A 21,788-nucleotide genomic window follows, 5' to 3' on the forward strand; every position below is an offset into this window, starting at 1 on the left:
AGGGACCGAACCGCCCTTATCAGGGGGTCCGGTACTCCATACTCCCGGAGCATCCCCCACAGGATTCCCCGAGGGACACGGTCGAACGCCTTTTCCAAGTCCACAAAACACATGTAGACTGGTTGGGTGAACTCCCATGCACCCTCCAGGATCCTGCTAAGGGTGTAGAGCTGGTCCACTGTTCCGCGACCAGGACGAAAACCACACTGTTCCTCCTGAATCCGAGGTTCGACTATCCGACGGACCCTCCTCTCCAGAACCCCCGAATAGACTTTTCCAGGGAGGCTGAGGAGTGTGATCCCTCTGTAGTTGGAACACACCCTCCGGTCCCCCTTCTTAAAGAGGGGAACCACCACCCCGGTCTGCCAATCCAGAGGCACTGTCCCTGATGTCCATGCGATGTTGTAGAGACGTGTCAACCAAGACAGCCCTACAACATCCAGAGCCTTTAGGAACTCCGGGCGTATCTCATCCACCCCCGGGGCCTTGCCACCAAGGAGTTTTTTGACCACCTCGGTGACCTCAGTCCCAGAGATGGGGGAGCCCACCTCCGAGTCCCCAGGTTCTGCTTCCTCATTGGAAGGCATGTTATTGGGATTGAGGAGGTCTTCGAAGTACTCCAGTTGATATCGTCATGTAATAAACCGAGTGCCCTGCAGGCTGACTTATAGGTCGGATGTAGGACACCATCAACTGTTCTGAGAGATTTGAAAGATGTGGGACCTGTGATTTTGTTGAGCAGCAGTCGAAGATGGTAGCATTCAGAGTTATTCGGGTGTACAGTGTAGACCCGTCCCAGTACATTATCCTTTTTCACTCCCGAATGTCCTGGTACAGGGTTGCCCTGTTTCCTTCGACGAAACATGTTGTTTGCCCACACATAATATGATGGAATTTCATTATAATGAAGTTGTTTTGCAAAATCATCGTGTTTGCAAAGGTCAAAGAACGCTAAAAGGGTGGTTTGTGGTGGATTGTGTACTTTATCGGCAACGTTGCCTTCTGTGAAATAAATTCTTTGTCCGTTCTCAAGATGCACAGCAAGATGAACGACCAGAGGGAGACTTTCGTGAATGGGAAAACAGAAAATGCGCCAGGCTGCTTCAGAGCTACTAATGTAACGACCAGCTTCGTATCGAGATACTTCGTCATTTTGATTTTGTATTGTAAATACTGCCTGGTCACTTCCCTTGTTAACATACTTGCAGATGTATTTGATTGATTTTACTGAACTGCAAAATTTGACATTGATGTGAGCATTGAAGAAGCGGGACAGCACAGGACTATAAGGGACCACCCATCTGTTGTCGATATCTACTCCTTTGATGTTAATTGTATGACCTCCATCAGCAGGTGCGCGCCGGCGGTACTGAGGGTAACCATCCTCTCCGGTCTGAGTTTCTGAGATGAACGGACACGGGTACTTCTTAATGCATATTCTGTTGATCATGCAGGGTGATTTGATATTATGAGGTCCACATGGGCCGTGAATCATGGTGGATTTTACTATTTTGTGTAGGGCAGGGTCTGTCTGTGGATCAGGAATTTCCGCACGGATGACTTGATCGATGAGAGCTGGTTTAATCCTATCCTTTAGCCACAATAGAATGTGTGCATGGGGAATAGACCTCGCTTTTGCCACTCTATGGTGTACATGTAGCAATTTGTACAGCTGAAAATGTTACTCTTCGTGAGCAAGTCTATCATTTTGCGAATCTTGAGATGAAATACATGACTGATAAGGTTGTGGTGATCGTGAGGTTTTTGACGTGGAAGGAGAATTTCAGTGATGTCAGGCCATTTAGGATTGCAAGTAAATGTGATGAATAAGTCAGGGCGGCCATAATGACGTACGTATGTCATTGCGTCTTGTGTACGCTCGTGCATATAGCAAGGTCCTCCAGTGAAGGAAGATGGTAATATCACAGCTTGACCAAGTTCTATTAAATCAGTGTCGTTTTTGTCAATAGCATCTTTTAAGTGAACATAATTTTCAGCTCGTAGTTTTTTCTGATTTAGTCTGATATAATTTAGTCTTTTGGATTCAATTTTTGCGTACATATCAACTAAAAACTGATTTAGTAAAGTTCGGAACAAAAGGATAGTATTATCATGATGTTGTCTGATCATAAGCCGGTATGAATAGAAGTTTGCTGCAGAGACGGTTTTGTTCATAGGTAACTTACCGGTAGCATGAACTTGAGGTATAGACACAGAATAGCCGTCTTCACCATAGCAGAACATGAGAGGATATTGAAGTGCATCATAGGATCTGTGGGTTTCCTTAATGCGTTGTAGTTTATTGTCTCTGGTTTTCAAGACAATATCTCTATTGTTGAACGTTTGCCCAACGATGACAACACCAACTTGATGAACTGTGGGTTTATTAAATCTGCCTTTGTGTGCATGTAATGGTTTTTTGTCTGCGTGAATGACAACTTTGAAGTCTTTGTCATCATATGAAATACTGTCCATTGTGGAGTGGAAGTCCTGGATGTAAGTGTTACAGTCATGGAGCATTTTTTGTAATTAGCTTGACCAGGGGTATGTTAAGTCCAGAAAAATTAGTGCAGCGGATTTGTGCTTCCTTTTCATCATCCCCAACGAAATAAATTTGCAGAAATTTGTGTTCCTCACTTGGCATAGGTAAAAGACTGCCAATCAAGTGATACACTTGTCCCTGAACTTTAAATGAAGGCATAAAATTTCCCTCAACGATTTGGTTGGCACCAAATGACGTCATTTGAAATGCGCTGTTGTACTTTCGAATATTGTTCAAGAAATGCTCACTTTGAGGATGTTCGCCATTTAACAGGCCCTCAAGAAGGTCAGGAAGCTTACGTAAAGGAGTGAGAGAGACTTTACCACCATTACAGCAAAACCAGGAGACTCGCATTTCCACTTCTGAGCTTGACAATAGTCACAGTGAACATCCATGGATCCAATGTGTACTGTTTTGTCAGACTCATAATGTATGTTTGGGTTGTACGCAAATCCACAATTGGCTTTTTTGAGCCAAACCTGTTGTTTTCGTATGAGCCGCTTTTCATTATTGGGATTGTATCTAGAAGCAGAAGCTCTATTAACTTGTTGATTTGCCTCCGTGTATTTAGCGACAGCGTCCCTATGAACTTGTGGATTCGCTTGCGAGTATTTAGCGAAAGCGTCCCTATGAACTTGTGGATGTGCTCGCGAGTATTTAGCCACAGCGTCCCTATGAACTTGTGGATTTGCTTCTGAGTATTTAGCCACAGTGTATTTATGAACTTGTGGATTTTTCTGTGAGTATTTGGCGGTAGCTGCACGAAGTTGCTTCCGTCTAGCTGCATCAGAAAATCTACCACGACGTCTGATACGCCTCCTTTTTACTGTGTTCTCACAGCTTGGATTGCTGCTGTCATAATCGGCTCGAGCTGGATTTGTGTTGAACTGACATTCGGTATGTGTCAATCGATATAAGCATACAACTGGCTTCATCAATAACTTCGCATCGATCTTTTGAGAGTTGAAATATTCATAAACATCAAAGTGTCCACTACTCAAATCGTCACCTGTGAATCTAAGATGTTTAAGAGGCATTGACGGTTCTCCAAAGGTGTAAAATATTTGGCCATTTCGGTACACTTGAAAGCGATAACCAAACAATTCAGCGGCAGCCATCAACTCACATGCAGAACCATAGGTGAAGGGCTTAAGCATTTCAGTCTTATAGTGCTCCTGTGTACTATAATTATCTCCTGTACCATCATCAGTCCACACTTTGAACCTGTCCCAGTCATTTAATACGTAAGACACAATGTCCCTGCGGATATCAAAAGTGAGCCTGATATGTCCGTGCAATATGTAACACAGAGAATGGAAAAGGCAGGCGCCATCTCTGGGCATGGACACCACTCGGTAAGTGATAGTTCTTTGATTGATGGTGATCACCTCGATAGACATGTTAATAGGGGTACAGTTGGAAGAATAAAGGGAATGGGTACTTGATCAGTAAACAAAGTATAAAATACCTACACAATAACTATAACAATCGTAATAAACGAAAAATAAAACAGTAGAGAACCGCGAAGCAAGGAGAAAGGACAGCCTTATATGGCGTTCGTTTATAACACAGCGAAGATGCTGTGTAAAGACCGCTTCACAAAAAAACTGCGGAGCGCCTTATATGGGCAGGCAGTCAGGCAAAGAAAAGGATTCAAATAACTATAATTGTAATAAACGAACAAAACAACAGCAGAGAAGCCGCAGATTAAATAAAAGAAATGGGTACCTGAACATTAAACTAAGTGTAAAATACCTACACAATAACTATAATAATCTTAACAAATGAACAATAAAACGGCGGAGAACCCGTGGATTAAATAAAAAGGCTGGTTTCTTGGCGTAGCAAGGAAAAAGGAAGGCCTTACATGTCGTTCGTTTATAAAACAGTGGAGAAGCTGTGAAAATTCTGCTTCCTTGGCGAAGCAAGGAAAGGAATGAACACACCGCAGCGAAGAGTGCTGATTTCCGCAGCAGCCGCACTTATTAATATGCTAAGCACAGTCCTTCAGAACATTAAACTAAGTGTAAAATACCTACACAATAACTATAACAATCTTAACAAATGAACAATAAAACAGGGGAGAACCCGTGGATTAAATAAAAAGGCTGGTTCCTTGGCGTAGCAAGGAAAAAGGACGGCCTTGTATGTCGTTCGTTTATAAAACAGTGGAGAAGTGGTGAAAATTCTGCTTCCTTGGCGAAGCAAGGAAAGGAATGAACACACCGCAGCGAAGAGTGCTGATTTCCGCAGCAGCCGCACTTATGAATATGCTAAGCACAGTCCTTCACCCACGAATATTTACCTTATATGGGTAGGCACTCAATCACGTGGGAGGCGTCATGATGCAAGATGCAAGACGCAACCGCCTCACACGGCGACCGAGCTGCCCGCTATAGCCGTATACAGTATACGAAAGTAGGTTCCAGTTATGACCGTTACACGTAGAATTTCGAAATGAAACCTGCCTGACTTTTGTAAGTAAGCTGTAAGGAATGAGCCTGCCAAATTTCGGCCTTCCACCTACACAGGAAGTTGGAGAATTAGTGATGAGTCAGTCAGTCAGTCAGTGAGGGCTTTGCCTTTTATTAGTATAGATAGCTTAATTACATTTAACTAATGGAGGTTGCCATGATTCTTTGATAAAATTTTACTGTTCCAAAAAAAAATATTGGTACCTCATATATTCCATTAATAAGGCCTATACAGGCCTATTTCTACATACATCGTGATCACTGCATAAACTTAGTCAAGGAAAGTATTCACAGCCTGCAAGCGGCCCATGAATCATGTTACATTTATTTTTCTTTTGCTTGTAAGAAATGAAGTTGCATTGCAAAATCTCTCCCTTTCAGGTTTTGTACCTTTGCCTCTAGTTCTCTTTCACTGATGCCTCCCTTGTTGTGTGCTATATTTTTGGAGCCTGAAATTAGTGTTGGCCTACTAATCCTATTTTATAAGAAGTGTTGATAGTTCAATGGGCTGCTAAAATTTTTCATCGAAACTACTTTTAAATACAATTCTATGAAAATGCCTTTTTTCTTTTACTCTTTTTTTTTTGGCAACACAAGCTTTGCTAGTGAACCTTTCACCATTCTTCTTCTACGAATACATTAATTGTACAGAATCATACAGATTTGTTGCTAAAAGAAATCTGTGACATGGTGGGAACAACAAGATCTATTTTTAAGAGTTTCTGGAAGACGTTTCTCCCTCTGCCTCAACTATGGCTGAGCAAAGAAATAATTAAGCAACAAGCAATGTAATGATGCTTAAATGTTGTTTATTTTTCTTTTTTTAAAACTCAGATTAGTTTAATTTCTATTGTGGAAATTCAGCCCCCTAACACAGACAGACAGACACCAGATGTCCAAAAACACACGTTTATTACTCTTCTGTAATGTACAACACTACACAATGCTCAAACAGCCAAATACTCAGTCCCTTCTCTGTCTCTCTCTCTTTTCTTCTTATCTTCTTTTCTTGTTCTCTTCTTCTTTTTCTGCCGCCCACCGTCCTCTTTCAACCGACTCCGGCTCGACTAATGGAGTGAGGCAGCCTCTTTTATACTGCCCCGGAAATGCTCCAGGTGCTCCGTAATGCTCTTCCGGCAGCACTTCCTGGTGTGGCGGAAATGCTGCATGAGCACCCGGAAGCACTCCAGGTGTGCCTGGATTCACTTCCGGCAGCACTTCCCGGTGTGGCAGAACTGCTGCGGTCCATGGTACTGTAATCATCCGGACGCCCCCTGGTGGTGGCCACAGGCCCCAACAAGGTTCAGCTTCCAAGCTCTGATCCCGTGGCCCCGATGCAAACCAGGATGTCTGCCCTCTCGTGGTCCAGGGGAGGTTTTGTCCCTGTCCCGGTACTTCCAGGCATCCCGGCTGGGCGGGATCCCCAGCCATCCGCCACACTATCTAATCTGCAATTGTAAAATGCTATTATTCTATTAAGACTTGAAGGCCTTCTTGTAAGCCATGACCTTTAACTATTTACTCCTATGGATACTTGATTTTTAACTCTTTTGTCTTCTCTTTGAACAAAAACGTTTGCACTTACAGAAATCCATTTTCAGATTTAATGCTTTCCTCTGATAGTCATCTTACTAAGTCAGAATTTAATTTTATCTATAACAAAACCTAACTTTGCTTTTTTTGAGATATTATAAACATTATTTACTAATGAAAATGAGGATTACAGATATCTGAAATTCAATACTGATTTGTCCACATGCATTAGATAGCTACAGTATAATGTACTTTTCAGTATTTTACAATTCAGAGACTTTTCTAGGGGGTTTTCAATTATATTTTTAACTAGTTGAAACTGTTTAGATATAAGTTTCCATTTTAGATATCATTGAACACACAAGTCGTCCAATTGTAACCTTCACAGTCAAAATGTAATTAAAGAAAATCCTAAATGAAAAGTCCTCAAGAATTTCACAAAAATGGCCAAAGTAAAATTTGATACCTATAGTTTAAATTCTGACCAATTCAAAAATTTAATTTATAGATATCCAAAATGGAAATTTAGGATGAGGCATTAATACAGTTTTGCTCTTGCAAATTCAATTTTAAAAACGGCAATTAAATTCAAGAAATTAAAGATTTTATTGAGTAACTATTACATTTATTCTAAGTAGGATTACATGGTATATTGGGGCTAAAAAAGTACCAAAAAGAACTTTTTTTTTTAATTTGGGTACCGAAAGTATATGGTAGTTTCCAAGCACCTCATTCTCAGTTATTTATTAGTGTGATCACAAAGCCCCTGGATTTTGATGATATATACATTGTAAAATAAACACAGGGACAATGAAAAAGGGTTGGGGATCCGTCTGAAGAAGATGCAAATGCAAGTGAAGTTCTTTACAGACATGAGCTCCAGACAGAACTGACTAAGGTAACATCATGGCTGTATAACATACAGGAAGAGGTGGGTTTAGGAAGTGATGTAAACTGCAGGGTGCAATCCTGGAAATCTGAAGGGGAAATGACGTCAGGGTAAGGTGGGATGTTGAGGGGAGGAAGAGGAATTGTGCACGTGTGTGACAATGTATTTGATCTTGCTCAATTCACCACTGGGAACCAAACACTATCCCCTTTGAACTCCCCTCACCTGGGGCTGTTCTAACGTATACATTTATAAGAACGATCTGTAAACTCTGTAAGGGATCCCCTGTCCTGCTCATGATTTTACTGAATTACAAAGTACAGCAAGATAGGGAGCTGCACCATTGTACAGCTAAGCAGGGAGGCCACTGTGAAATGGGGTATGGGGGAGTTTTCCATTATTTGCTTTGGTACCATTTTTGGTACCGGTACTGTGGTCTGAAAGTTGGTAACCATACGAAAGACAAAATTTAGTAATAATCCCATGTTGTGCACCATTTATCTGACACCAACTACAACACACTTTTAGTTAATCTTTATATTTTAGAGCAAGTACTGATACAGATTTCCCAGGACTAGCACATTTTACATCCTGCTAGTCATTCAGGTAATGGGATTTGTGATTAAATTACAGCTGTACCATTTCCTAGTAACTTTTTTATTGTAATATCTGGTTGCATATGTTTGTAAGCTTTTGACCTCCAGTACCTTCAGCTGCCTTTAGCATTTCTAGTATAGTTTAACTTGTAACTTCTACTTACCTCTGTTTATTTCTTAAGTGCATTTGTGATGCTTACACTGAAAGATGATGAAAAACACTTTAAAATCAATTTAAAATCCATAAGAATTGAAATTTTATTTGCAACTGAAATGCATTTGAAATGTCTTTTGTTTTGTTTGTGGCCACAGCCACGTTAGGTGATTTGAGTATGGTTTTGAACAACAGTTACTCCTCGGCTTATTTTTACAGGAAGAATTAACTGTATCCATGTGCAAAATATTTTCATGAAAGTTTTACTTTATTCAACAGTTTTACTATCATAGATTCATGTACTTTATATCAATTATTGTTTTCATTCCACTTTTCCTGGTGAGGGTTGTAGTAGCAATGTGGTGATCGTGGCTGATCTCTCAGCTCTAACAAATCACACTCAACTGCCGTTCATTCTAGTGTGCAGTGGAGTTTTATCTGAGGACTATATGTTGGCAGCTGCAGTAGAGGCCAAAGGGAAGACCTGTATTGTAACAATCCCCTCCCTTTTCTCAAGGTTTCCTTAGAAAAGGCAACATTCCCTGACGCATTAAAGGCAATACTGCTACATAAAAAATTATCTTCAAGATCAGGCATATATTCAATCTCTACCCCAGCCAGACCCCAAAATGCTGATATATATAATTTTTGAACACTCACACGAAAAACAATTGCTGAAATTAATATATTGTATACTTCAACACATGATGAGACCATAACATAGTCACACCACTGACACCACAGACATGCACTTTCTTATATATGTGCAGTGCATTGAAAAACAATTCAGCTTCTAAAATTATTTTTACATTTTGTTTCAAAATTTTGATTCAAAACTTACATATACTAAGAATTTGTCCAGATCTGCAAAATGAACATCATGCCAAATCAAAAAATAATTGTAAACTAACAATTTTTACTAAAGTGATTTTCTACAAAGCACACCAAGATGAAGATGAAAGAAAATTCAGAACAAGTCAGGGGAAAAAATGTAAAGAAACACAGATGTAATGTAGGGTACAACACCATCTCAAAGGCACTGAAGCTGTACATCAGAGATCAGTGTTTCCTATCATAAGGAAGTGGAAACAATATGAAACAGTAGCCACAGTTTCTTAGGTCTGACTGATCCTGTAAACTTGGCCATCAAGCAAGAATGGCAATTGTCAGCAAGGTGTTAATGGTGTTAAGTGTCACTCTGATTTTCAGAAGTCAGTGATGCAATTGGAGAGGATGTTCCTGGCCCAACAGTCTCCAATGTATTACACGAAAAGGGCTTTTATGGTAAGGAAAAAGCCATAACTGAAAGAAATATGTCCTTGCCTGTAAAAAATATGTGTATACAGTAATACTTGTTTGCATTACTTATACATGCCAGTACAACACATTAGTAAAATATATCTTGTACCAAGATTAATATAAGAATATTTTCTTTAATTTTAGAATACAGACAATATATTTACTGCATGTTACAAACAAAATTAAACTCTTTTACTCTGCTGATATTGCTGAAATATCCAATCTTGACTTCAAAAATACAATTTGTGATCTTGTTCCAGTTCTTAGTATGATACTTGCTACCATCAATTGATATGATATATGCTACCATCAATTGCTCCTGTATGTTGTGACTGTAGCCTATAAAATGGCAGGTATTTTACACAAAGGTATCTACATCATTGTTCCCAGACTTGGGCATGGGGGCATTCCCAAAAAAAATGAGAGGGTTAAAAAGTGGCCTCTATTCCCTTCTGCTTTATCCTGAAATGTTGAAGCTTCACCTGGGTGATTTCCATCATCTCTTCAATTCACCAGCTGATGCAATATAATAAATTATAAAATTTCAAAATATGGGGACTGTCCCCATATTTTTGGGACTTAATGGTTTGTCTCCTCCCCATGCAATTTTAAGTGATATACTGATAGGGTGACTAAGTTGGATTGTGTTTGTTTGTTATCACAGTTGTCTCACATCTCAGTTGTCACACATTGTTTCACTAATAATGCTGCGATAGGCTATTTTTACTATGTACTCATTCAGTTTTATTTTTATTGTGTATTTTGTTTACTTAGACTTTATACTACCATTTTAAAGGGGTTTTCTGTGTGTCATGAGTTTACTTTAAAAGACATTGGCACATTCACAAATGATGTTATGTATTAATTTATTGGTTGCTCCCTTCATTTCTAAAGTAGTTTCTTCTACTTACTCTGGCATATCAGACCACAAATGCTTTGTGTTACAGCTGAGATTTCTACAATGATTATTATTATTATTTTTACTTTACAGAACTAAATTCCTGACTATATTGCAGATTTTTTGTTATGGTTAAACTTTCAGAAATTGTCTAAAATAAAATATTTCAAGGTTTAGACAATCTTCCCCCTGAATTAAATGTTGTTGCAAGATCTGCAAAAGCTTTAGTCTGCCATCTAAATATCCCATTTAAATGACAATAAAATATGCTAGTTATTTTACTTCTGCTGAAAAAGAGTAAAGATCCATTGGTGTGTTCAATGACCATTGTCATTAATGAATACAGATGCCACACTTCCTTGTAGTTTGTAAACTGGTTTGATTAAATCTTGTCTGGCTTCTAATGGTGTACTTTCCCTTCTTTTCATGGCATGTGATGCTGTTCTCTCTCTCTCTGTTCTATATGGTCTTTATCTTTAGTTTGCTGAAAAAGCGTTTGAGTTAAATACAAAGAGGACTATTTCATTTTTGTTAGGTAGAATGTCCAGAGGGGACTGGGCGGTCTCGTGGCCTGGAACCCCTGCAGGTTTCATTTTTTTCTCCAGCCGTCTGGAGTTTTTTTTTTTTTTTTTTTTTTTTTTCTGTCCTCCCTGGCCATCGGACCTTGCTCTTATTCTATGTTAACTAATGTTGTCTTATTTTAATTTCTTACTTTCTTTTTTTTTTCTTTTCTTCATTATGTAAAGCACTTTGAGCTACTTTTTTGTATGAAAATGTGCTATAAAAATAAATGTTGTTGTTGTTGTTGTTGAGTGCTTACATTGTTCCGGTCTCTGGAGAATACTTGATCATATGGGATTTATATTAGGCTAATTGCCTTTAAACCCGAACCTGAAAAGTAAAAATCAGACACACACAAACAGATTACAAACAGTGGTCAAAAATAACTTGAGCATTATGAACATCGGCTGTAGAATGCAGCCACCTCTTTAACTGTGAAAAGAAGGATAATGCAGCAGAAAACTGTGGATTTTTGTAGGATCAATAAAGTGACAGCACTAGTCAGTCTGCACTACTGTGCCACTGAAGCTAAGAATGAATTAATTATATTTTAACTAAATATCTTGCATTTCTTAAATTATCAGCGTTCACCTTACAGACTTACTAAGTAACTAATGTACTAACTAACCTACTAACTTACTAACTCTCTTAAAGTTGCAGAAAGTTATACTTTTAACAGTTAAAAGTCTATTTTACATTCTCTTGAATTTTTTTAATTACTCTATTGATGTAACATTTCTTAAGTAATACCTGAACAGAAACCTCTACATGCAAAATTAAGGAATGATTTAAAATTAAAATAGCAAAAATAAGTTATTTGAGTTAAAAATAAGTTATTTGATAGCTTCATCCACTTAGCTTTATGTACTATTTTATAAAATACTGTAAACATCACAGAGATAATTGTGACATAAGAAATGCCTGAAATATATGAGAATCAAAGTGCTTTTTAAACTGCAACTTTGAACCAATTTTCTCTCCATAGGGAGTCTTCTTTGTGTTAAAATTTAAAAGGTGTCTAACCTCCCCTCCCCCACATCAATTTCAAAAGTAATATCCATCCATCCATCCATTTTCCAACCCGCTGAATCCGAACACAGGGTCACGGGGGTCCGCTGGAGCCAATCCCAGCCAACACAGGGCACAAGGTAGGAACCAATCCCGGGCATGGTGCCAACCCACCGCAGTCAAAAGTAATATTGAAGCACTAATTTTTAAAACCTCTGTTTACTCTGTCCTAAGAATCTGTTAGGCACTGCTTGCAGCTTTCTTTTTCCCACAGTATTTTAAAATACCATCTTACCAATAACTTTCCAAATATTTTGAACTTGTTTTCTATTTGAATATGTCTGCTTGCTGTATCCTTTCAGCCATGCTTTAGAATTGTGAAAATAACTATATTTGTCATTTTTAATATTATGTCTGCTATGGTCGCCCAGCTCCCACTGTATTCTGCATCATATAATTTTGCTGTTACCCATCCATTTTCAGAATAAGCATTTGTCACTGTTGTGTTGCAAGGCTGTAAATTTCTCACTAGTCAGTATTTTGTGACACTTTTAAATTTTTTTTCTGTATATTTTTTCAATCTTAGTACATATAATGCAGACATCCCTTGGTTTTGTGGCAGCTTTCCTGCTTAATTGAGATTTAAAATGTGTTTTGCGGTGCATTTTCTTGCAGGTGTAGAAGATATTGTGGTGTAGAGTGCAGCTTAGCATTTAAAACAAAGGGCTGTTGTAAACCACATCTGTACGTAACTCTGTTAACTTCATTCAACATAACCATTTAAAGAGGATGTTTATTACCATAAAATGAGAATATAGCCAGAAAGTACTGTTGAGGGACATAGCAAAACTTAAAAGAATTTTTTTCCGGTGTGTCACATTTTTACCCAGTTTTGCATATGTGTTAAATGTTAAACTTCCTTAAATAATTTGTAGTTTTTAAATTAATATGAAAACATAAATGATGCCTTAATATAGCATTATAATTACATTTTCTTACTCTTTGTTACCACAGAAATGGTTTTAGTTAATGTAGCTTTGTTAATATTTTTTAACCTACTGAAGGGAGTAACTGGAAGGAACATCACTTTGGCTCACACCTACATTCATTTGCACCTGGACGATTCAGGTGTATTTTCTTTGTAGCTTAGTTCTTTTCAAATTTTTATTTACCACTAGTGAAACTTTACTAATTATGTTATTGATTTTATTTTTGCATTTTCAGTGAGCTGGTGGCACATCCTGTTGAATTCTTGATTAGTTTAGCATTTCAGAATTATAGTTCCACATAAATGTTTAATCACCAGGTCATGCAGCTGATGGGTCATTTACTTTTAGTCATTCCACTGGATTACGTCAAATGTGTTTATTGGCAAGTCGATTTACATTATACAGTAGTACATTGTGTTAGTATGAGTTTCAAGTGAATGCTGTAATGCTTTCAGTTTCCATCTAACATTATTATTGCAGCTGTATTTATTAAGCATTATTACTGAAAGTACTAATTTCAAAAGATTTAGCATGGCACAGTCGGACTGTCTTGTGCCATATGTTTTTTTTATACATGTTGTATTAGTGTTCTGTGTAAATAAAAAAAATTGAAAGGAGATATATGTTTATGCTTGTTTACTCTAATATGAGCGATCTAATGTCAAACTAAGCAAATTTACCTTTGACCAATGGAAATTGTATCCATAAAAAAGTTAATGTTGAACCCCGGAAGAAAATTAGTAGGATGCTGAAGGGCAGATTATGAAACAGGTGACTCAAATGCCTCAGGTTAAATTAAGAAAGAGGCCACGGAAGGGCAAAACTACTCTTGATCATTAGAGGGCCTTCTTTGGTCTCAAGCCAAGGGAAATTGGACCATGTCACCTTTTTAAAGTAATTACTGACAGGAGAACTTACTGTTTTACCACTAGAGCCTGAAGCGGAAGGAATAGGAACATTTTGCCTTTTAAGTAAGGCAGCTCAAAGGCTGTGTAAACACTTTGTCCCTTTTAAGGAGTACATAAAGCTTAGGGTGAGGTGGCTTCTGTTGCCACCAAAGAGAACAGTGGCTTAAACATGAGACTTATGGACTCATTTCCAAACCCTTAAAGTTATTGGAGACATTCCAGAATTTACTTCAGGGTCCGGATCAAAGGCTCCTTAAGGCTAAAGTTCTATGTATTTAGAAGCTAGAGGTGAGTTTGGGCAAGGACACCCTGGCAAAAGGAATAGAGGTTACAATTGGAAATAAAGATGAGAAGTGAAAAGAGTGCTTTGGTAATATTTTGCAGGAAGATTACTGAGCAATCCACCCCACGTAGCTGAAGAGGATTATGATAATTAAAGAAAAGTTAGAGGAAGATCCACACACAGTTTATTTTCCTTCAGCTTACTTTTGTGTTATCTGTGTACTCCTCCCTTGTGTTTATTTGAATACTATTGCTACAACATTGTCCTTTGTGTTGTAATAAACACTGACACTTTGTATAAGACTCCCTTCTTCTAGCCCCATTGGAAGTATCTGTTTATCCATAAAAGTGCCCAGCATCTGATATACTGAAGCATCTCTTAGAAAAATGCAGTTACCTTTTTGTAGCCAAGTGCTTTTACATCATTTAGAAAACTAATATACTAAATGACACCCTATGGGGAAAATCCAATTGTGGATTTAAAAAAGACGCTAGCAAACCAATAATGGTGGCATGATTGTTTTTTAGGGAATAGTTTTAAATTACAGAATGTATTTCTAAAATAATAAAGTCAGTTAGCTCTACTATTCACTTTTTGATGACAAGTCACTTTTTTAAAATAGCAATTTTTATAAATTTGCAAGATTTTTAGAAAAATTCCAGTTAACTACAGTATAATCTTAAATCTTTTGTCCTTTGGAAGAATAAGTTTGATTTTATATGCCTTACTGCTGTTTTATGTATCTTTAGGTTTTGTAATTCTCATAACAGTATATTTAACTATTCAAGCATACTAGGTGATTAGATACAAATTTTAAATAAGGAGACCATCCGTTCATTTGCTTTTTTTCATTTAGGTTATAAAGTTGGGTTTTTTTTGCTTTTTATACCCACTTTGTGAAGAGTTGTCTTCTGACTTTTTAGAATGTGCTTCCCCTAAATTTTGACCAGTCTCCTTATTTATACTATATAATTTGCTATTTCATTTAAAGATCTTGGGTCATACTTTTTTATTCAAATAAGATTATTCAAGACCTAGATTAGTTTCAGCCTAAAGACATTTTCTGCCTTTATAGTGTGTGGTGCTTTTCTTTTTCATTAAAAAAAAAAAAGCCTACAAATGTGAATTACTGATTTGCATATGTCCTTTCAGTTATATTTGTATACTGTGTAACCTATGTTTAATTGCTTCAGCCTATTGCCTGGAAAGTGAGAATGTTGCATCAACATAATCCTCATAATTTCTAGGAAATCTGCATCACTCATCTTGTATTTATAATAAATATTCCTATTTCCTGCATCACCCACTTTACAGTTATTTACTTTCTCTTTCGCCATTTTGCACTACTGAAAATATCATCAGACTTGGGGTTTTTTTAGTCTTCAAAGTAACTTGTTCCTAAAGCACATCTGACTGTATCAGCCTGAAGCATTTCATTTCTTTCTTTTTCTGTAAATATTTAAGAAAAATATTTATTTTGTGCTATTTTTCTGCTTATTGTTTGTTGTTTAAAAATACTTTTCCAGTACTACTGAATTAAATGTTTGCCTTGACTTCCATTTCAGTTCTGTTTTTATTTTTTTGAACCAGAAGATTTAGATATTTGTCTCTTTCTGAAATTTTCTGTCTATTTATCCCTTAATTTTTAGCCATCTTATGCAGTTAATGTTCATAGTGATTTTGCTAAGCTTTAGTTTTGATTTTGCTTTTTACGTTCCTCTAGAGTGATAAGCTTTGTTGTATGCTTTAAGTGTCTTCATTCATTTAACTCATTTCTTTTGTATTAAGTTTTTGAGATATATAAAAATAATGCTGAATGTAAAAACAAAACTCAACAAAGAAGACCATGATTCATTAATATGGAGACAGGTACAGTACATGTCTTGTTAATTTGCAATGCAAGCTACAGTTCCCATTCGGATTCACACATTGACTACCAGTCCATGCTCTTTGTTGCATTGTTTAAACTTAAAACAGTGCAACGCACCTTTTTAATGAAGGTCCTTTAAAATCTGTTTAATGTCAGATGATTAAAGCAGTTAAATCTGCTGCTGATGAAGTCTTACCCATAGGGTTTCTGTCTAAAAACCACCCCCAATTTTCACCAGTCCGTACACTTAAAACATTTGTGGTTGCAGTGTCCCATTTCTCCTCATGTATTAGACAACTATGTAAATTAACTTCAGAAAGATAAAGAGAGTAAAAAGTGAACAAAAGACATAACACTGAGAGAAAACAGAACGTTAAAATTACTTTTATCAAGTCAAGATCTTAGTACCAGAAACTTAATGATTATATATATTACTCTCATTTTGACTATTGCATCACTACATGGCAAACAGCAGTAATGAGTGTTACTCATTAAGAGAAACATTCTCTCTATCTGTCTAAAGTAAATATGTATGTGTTTGTGTATGTACAGTATATACACAGAGAGAGAGAGAAATAGATACACACATACTACATGTACTGACGACTGAAAATTACATCTCCTGTAGCTCTTCTTTAACAACTTGCTTAACAGGAGTTCTTTTCACCTCTGTGATGGCACACCCATTAGTCTGAATGGATATTTTACAGTTCAGCTTTTTGCAGATGCAGCTGTCGTTTCTTTCAACCTCCAATTGACTCTGGCAGTATCACCATAACTGAGAGCGACAGACATCACATACAGCTGGCTGTGACATGTTATGTCTATTTTTAACACATTTAAAATATTGTCTTCATATACGACACACATTTATGCTTTATGGGGGTCTTTTTAGGTGACTTTTCCTGCCACAGAAATGTATTCATCATGACCACAGGCATGCTGTCCATCAGACCAGGTTAACAAGCACACCATCCCTTTTCACTGTTTAAATTCTCTCCCCTACACTGAGCCCCACCTTCATGAGACATACTATTAGTTTAGAAGTTTCAAAATGAGTGAATCATTGAATTGTTCCCACCAAATTGTAAGCCATATTCACTCATGGCAGTCTCCAGATGCATGTTTTATATATCTGACTCTGTCAGAGTATACTTTTCCTAGAAGCTAAACATGTGACTGCATCGCAATATGAAGTATTTGCATACATAATGAAGAGGTTTAGTTCTTTGACCAAATATTAGAATGTGCAAGATGTGTGATTTTAAGTAACTTTGTTGGTGCTAGATACTGTATGAAGTGTTTTCAGTGTCTTAAACTGTTGCCCTGTTGGGAATTTTATGCACCACTCTCTTTGGAGTTTACAGCAACAGCTGACTCCAGACTCAGCTAAAAATGGAAAGTTAATTTTTAGAACAGGGACATGATCATCAAAATTGAATAATTAAAGGATGGAAAATTTCACCTAGTCTGACAAATCTTCTACAGAAATATGGCAGTTGTAGAATTTGGAATAAGCAGCATTAATCAATGGATCCATCTTGTTTTTCCAGGTTGGTATTGGTGTGGCAATGGTTTCTTTGAACAAATTAGGCCTCTCAATTCCTACTAATCTACATTTGAATGCTGCACATTATCTCTTTATCCATTCCTGCATGTTAATTAAATTAATTTTTCACATGATATTTAGCTGTTTGAAATCACTTACAAAACTACTAGAACCTGTAGGGTTTTATGTAATGAACAATACAGAATAATGTCTTTACTTAGTTTCATACAAAGTAAATGAAATCTGAAACTTACATTGGAACCATCATGTATAGATGCAGCCAAGAAAAATGTGCCCCAAGACCACTGGCCACAGTATTTAATGAGTGAGCTACTGTGTTACATGCTTGGCTAGCAAAAATAACCAAAAACTAGCTATTGTGATGCATAATTTGTTATTGATACAATAGCTTATGGGCGGCACGGTGGTGCAATGGTAGCGCTGCAACTTCACAGTAAGGAGACCTGGATTCGCTTCCTGGGTCCTCCCTGCATTGAGTTTGCATGTTTTTCCCGTGTCTGCGTGGGTTTCCTCCGGGTGCTCTGGTTTCCTCCCACAGTCCAAAGACATGCAGGTTAGATGCATTGGCGATTCTAAATTGTCCTTGGTGTGCATGTGTGTGTGTGCTCTGCGGTGGGCTGGCACCCTGGCCGGGGTTTGTTCCTGCCTTGCACCCTGTGTTGGCTGGGATTGGCTCCAGCGAACCCCTGTGACCCTGTGTTAGGATATAGCGGGTTGGACAATGACTGACTGACTGACAGACAATTGCTTATTTTAATCTCTCACTGTATGCTTTTTAAGCACATTTAATAGGGGATTTTACAGCTACAAGGTCACTTACTATGGTTTTTTGAAAAACGTATTGAAGCGTATGTTCTATTAAGTTTATATACTTTATTAAAAAATATGTTTTACAGTTTTCTCTGAACAGTTGCATTTGTCATCACAATGGGAAAAATGCTTACCTTTTAGAAACCTCTTAATATGAAATATAATATGGATTTAAACATATATCTATAACCTCAGCACTGTAAAGAACTATACAATGTTGACACTAAAAGTTTCTTGGCAAATCTGCCATTAATTTGACTCATACGGTTGGTTCTATTCATTGAGAAGTTGAGCACTACAGCATTTTAATATCATACCAGCTTAGTTGTTTAACTTGTGTTCTGAAGATTAGGTTTTGAACCTAATATATGGTGACTGTGTTCCTCTTAATACTTCTTTTTTTCAAATAAGTAAACAGAAAAGCATTTTTAAAAATATAATGGTGAATAACATGAGTATTATATTGATTGTACTATGAGAACCTTTTAGGCTATTTCACTAATTAAACATTAAAATAACCTCTGGGTGTTGAGATACTTTTCATTGGATATAGAGCCACATTATTGGTAAGATGTATGTTAACATAGTTTATGGCTTTATCTTGTAATATACCCATGAATATGGAAGCTTATTCCTGTTAATCAAAAAAAAAAATCTATTTAGTGAAAGCTACTGAGAGGGATTCAGTACGCATGTACTGTGTAATCAAATTAGAAGAACTGAACAGCCATTATAGGTATACATTTATTTTTTAATCAAGTTAAAGGTTAGTACAAATGTTTAACATGGTCAGATCACTGATTTGATTGCTTGGCTAGTCAGGGCCTGCATGGAGTTGGTATGTTGTGTTTTTGGACTGAATCCTGTAGATATGTCAGCAATACTTCGCAATTACCAAAATACATTTAGTCCTTCATGTGCTGTGAAGTAAATAACATCCATTCTCTTTCCAATCAGGTATTTCAGCTTGTTATGCATGTAAAAACTTTATTATGTCTTAAGGTTTTCAAATATAATTCAATTACTTAGACTTTGTTTCATAGTTTTATATTTTTTTGATAACCTTTGCATAATTTACATGTACTTTAATGTCAGTTTTAACTAAACGTCTTGTTATAAGGTTTTCTCTGTAGATTGCTGTAATGCTTTGAAAGTTCATTTGTATATTTTGTGAATCCACTTCACCCTACCAGGTTTCTGAGGCAGTTGCCTATCCAGGCAGTTTAATGTGTAGGCTAGGACCCTGGGTACAAACTTAATCAACCCTTTCTCTACAATCTCTAGACTTTGCAATTAACGCAACTATAGTAAGTCATTCTATTAAAAGTAAACTGATTTTCTTCATGGGTGTGCAGTTCTGCTAAGCAAAATTGTGACTTACTATCCACCATAATAGCTTCCTGCCTGCACCCAGTCTTGCTGGGATAATCACTCCCTCTGACCCTAAACTGGGCTGACTAAAATTAATCCTCAGCACATGTAGGAATAAACATATAACGTTTGTTTAGTTCTTGTCACATGTCTGCATGCTATGTGCATGCTTATTTTCTCACTCTCTCATTTGCTGTTACAAGACATACACATGTGTGATGATACTAGCGACAATTAGGCAATATTTTTGTCAGAACGTAATACTTTTATTGTCAAATGTATGCCTTGATGATGTTCAGAAACTAAAGTATACTAACAATCAGTAAAAGCGATTATAAATGGTGAGCACATTAAATTCTATAGGTGGAAAAAGATGGCTGCTGATTTTTTTTTTCGAGGTTTGAACATATTGTTTTTCCTTGTAGAAGCGGAAATGCTACATGCCACTTCGTACTTTCACTGCTCCTCCTGCATATTATGAGTTAGTGCTTTCACATCACTGAAAAATTTTTAAACATTACTACTGCATGTGGAATTCTGCCTGTATTGCCCACTCATTCTGAATGGCTTCATCTGTATATCTTCTAATCCTTTATTTAAGATGATGAAACCCAGTTGCTAATAAGCTAGGGAGAGACTTGGCCATAGCTCCTTGGTGTGGGAAGAAAATGTGCTACAGTTTTGGAAGGGATGTTATTTTCCATGTTGGTTTTCTCTGGCTTCCACTTTTATTTAAAAATACCCTTTACTAGCTTAAAGTTGTACTTTAGTATTAGAATTGTGTATATTATATAATTATCCTGCTACAGCAGTGGTAGGTAAAGTTGGTCCTGGAGGGCTGCAGTGGCTGCAGGGTTTTGTTCCAAACAAGTTTCTTAATGAAAAGTCAATTATTGTTGATGAAGCACTTATTGGTCAAGTGACATTTTTCTGCTTCCTTTTCGTGGTCTCGTTTGTTAAGGTTCCCCACTCTTAATAGCTTATTTCAGTCTTAAACAGCTGCATTCAGTGTTTTTAATGGCTCCTCATTGGCAAATACAGTGATCCCTCGCTATATCGCGCTTCGCCTTTCGCGGCTTCACTCCATCGCGGATTTTATATGTAAGCATATTTAAATATATATCGCGGATTTTTTGCTGGTTCGCGGATTTTTGCGGACAATGGGTCTTTTAATTTCTGGTACATGCTTCCTCAGTTGGTTTGCCCAGTTGATTTAATACAAGGGACACTATTGGCAGATGGCTGAGAAGCTAGATTGCTTACTTTTCTTTCTGTCTTGCGCTGACTATCTGTGATCCTGACGTATGGGGATTGAGCAGGGGGGCTGTTCGCACACCTAGACGATACGGATGCTCGTCTAAAAATGCTGAAAGATTATCTTCACGTTGCTATCTTTTGTGCAGCTGCTTCCTGAAACGACATGCTGCACAGTGCTTCGCATACTTAAAAGCTCGAAGGGCACGTATTGATTTTTGACTGAAAAACAAACTCTCTCTCTCTCTCTCTCTCTCTCTCTCTCTCTCTCTCTCTCTCTCTCTCTCTCTCTCTCTCTCCCTGCTCCTGACGGAGGGGGTGTGAGCTGCCGCCTTCAACTGCTTTGTGCCGCGGTGCTTCGCATACTTAAAAGCCAAACAGCCCTATTGATTTGTTTGCTCGAGATTGTTTTCTCTATCTACAGTGGTGTGAAAAACTATTTGCCCCCTTCTTGATTTCTTATTCTTTTGCATGTTTGTCACACAAAATGTTTCTGATCATCAAACACATTTAACCATTAGTCAAATATAACACAAGTAAACACGAAATGCAGTTTTTAAATGATGATTTTTATTATTTAGGGAGAAAAAAAATCCAAACCTACATGGCCCTGTGTGAAAAAGTAATTGCCCCCTTGTTAAAAAATAACCTAACTGTGGTGTATCACACCTGAGTTCAATTTCCGTAGCCACCCCCAGGCCTGATTACTGCCACACCTGTTTCAATTAAGAAATCACTTAAATAGGAGCTGCCTGACACAGAGAAGTAGACCAAAAGCA

Source organism: Erpetoichthys calabaricus, chromosome 3 (assembly GCF_900747795.2).
Source record: "Erpetoichthys calabaricus chromosome 3, fErpCal1.3, whole genome shotgun sequence".
Lineage (NCBI taxonomy): Eukaryota > Metazoa > Chordata > Cladistia > Polypteriformes > Polypteridae > Erpetoichthys > Erpetoichthys calabaricus.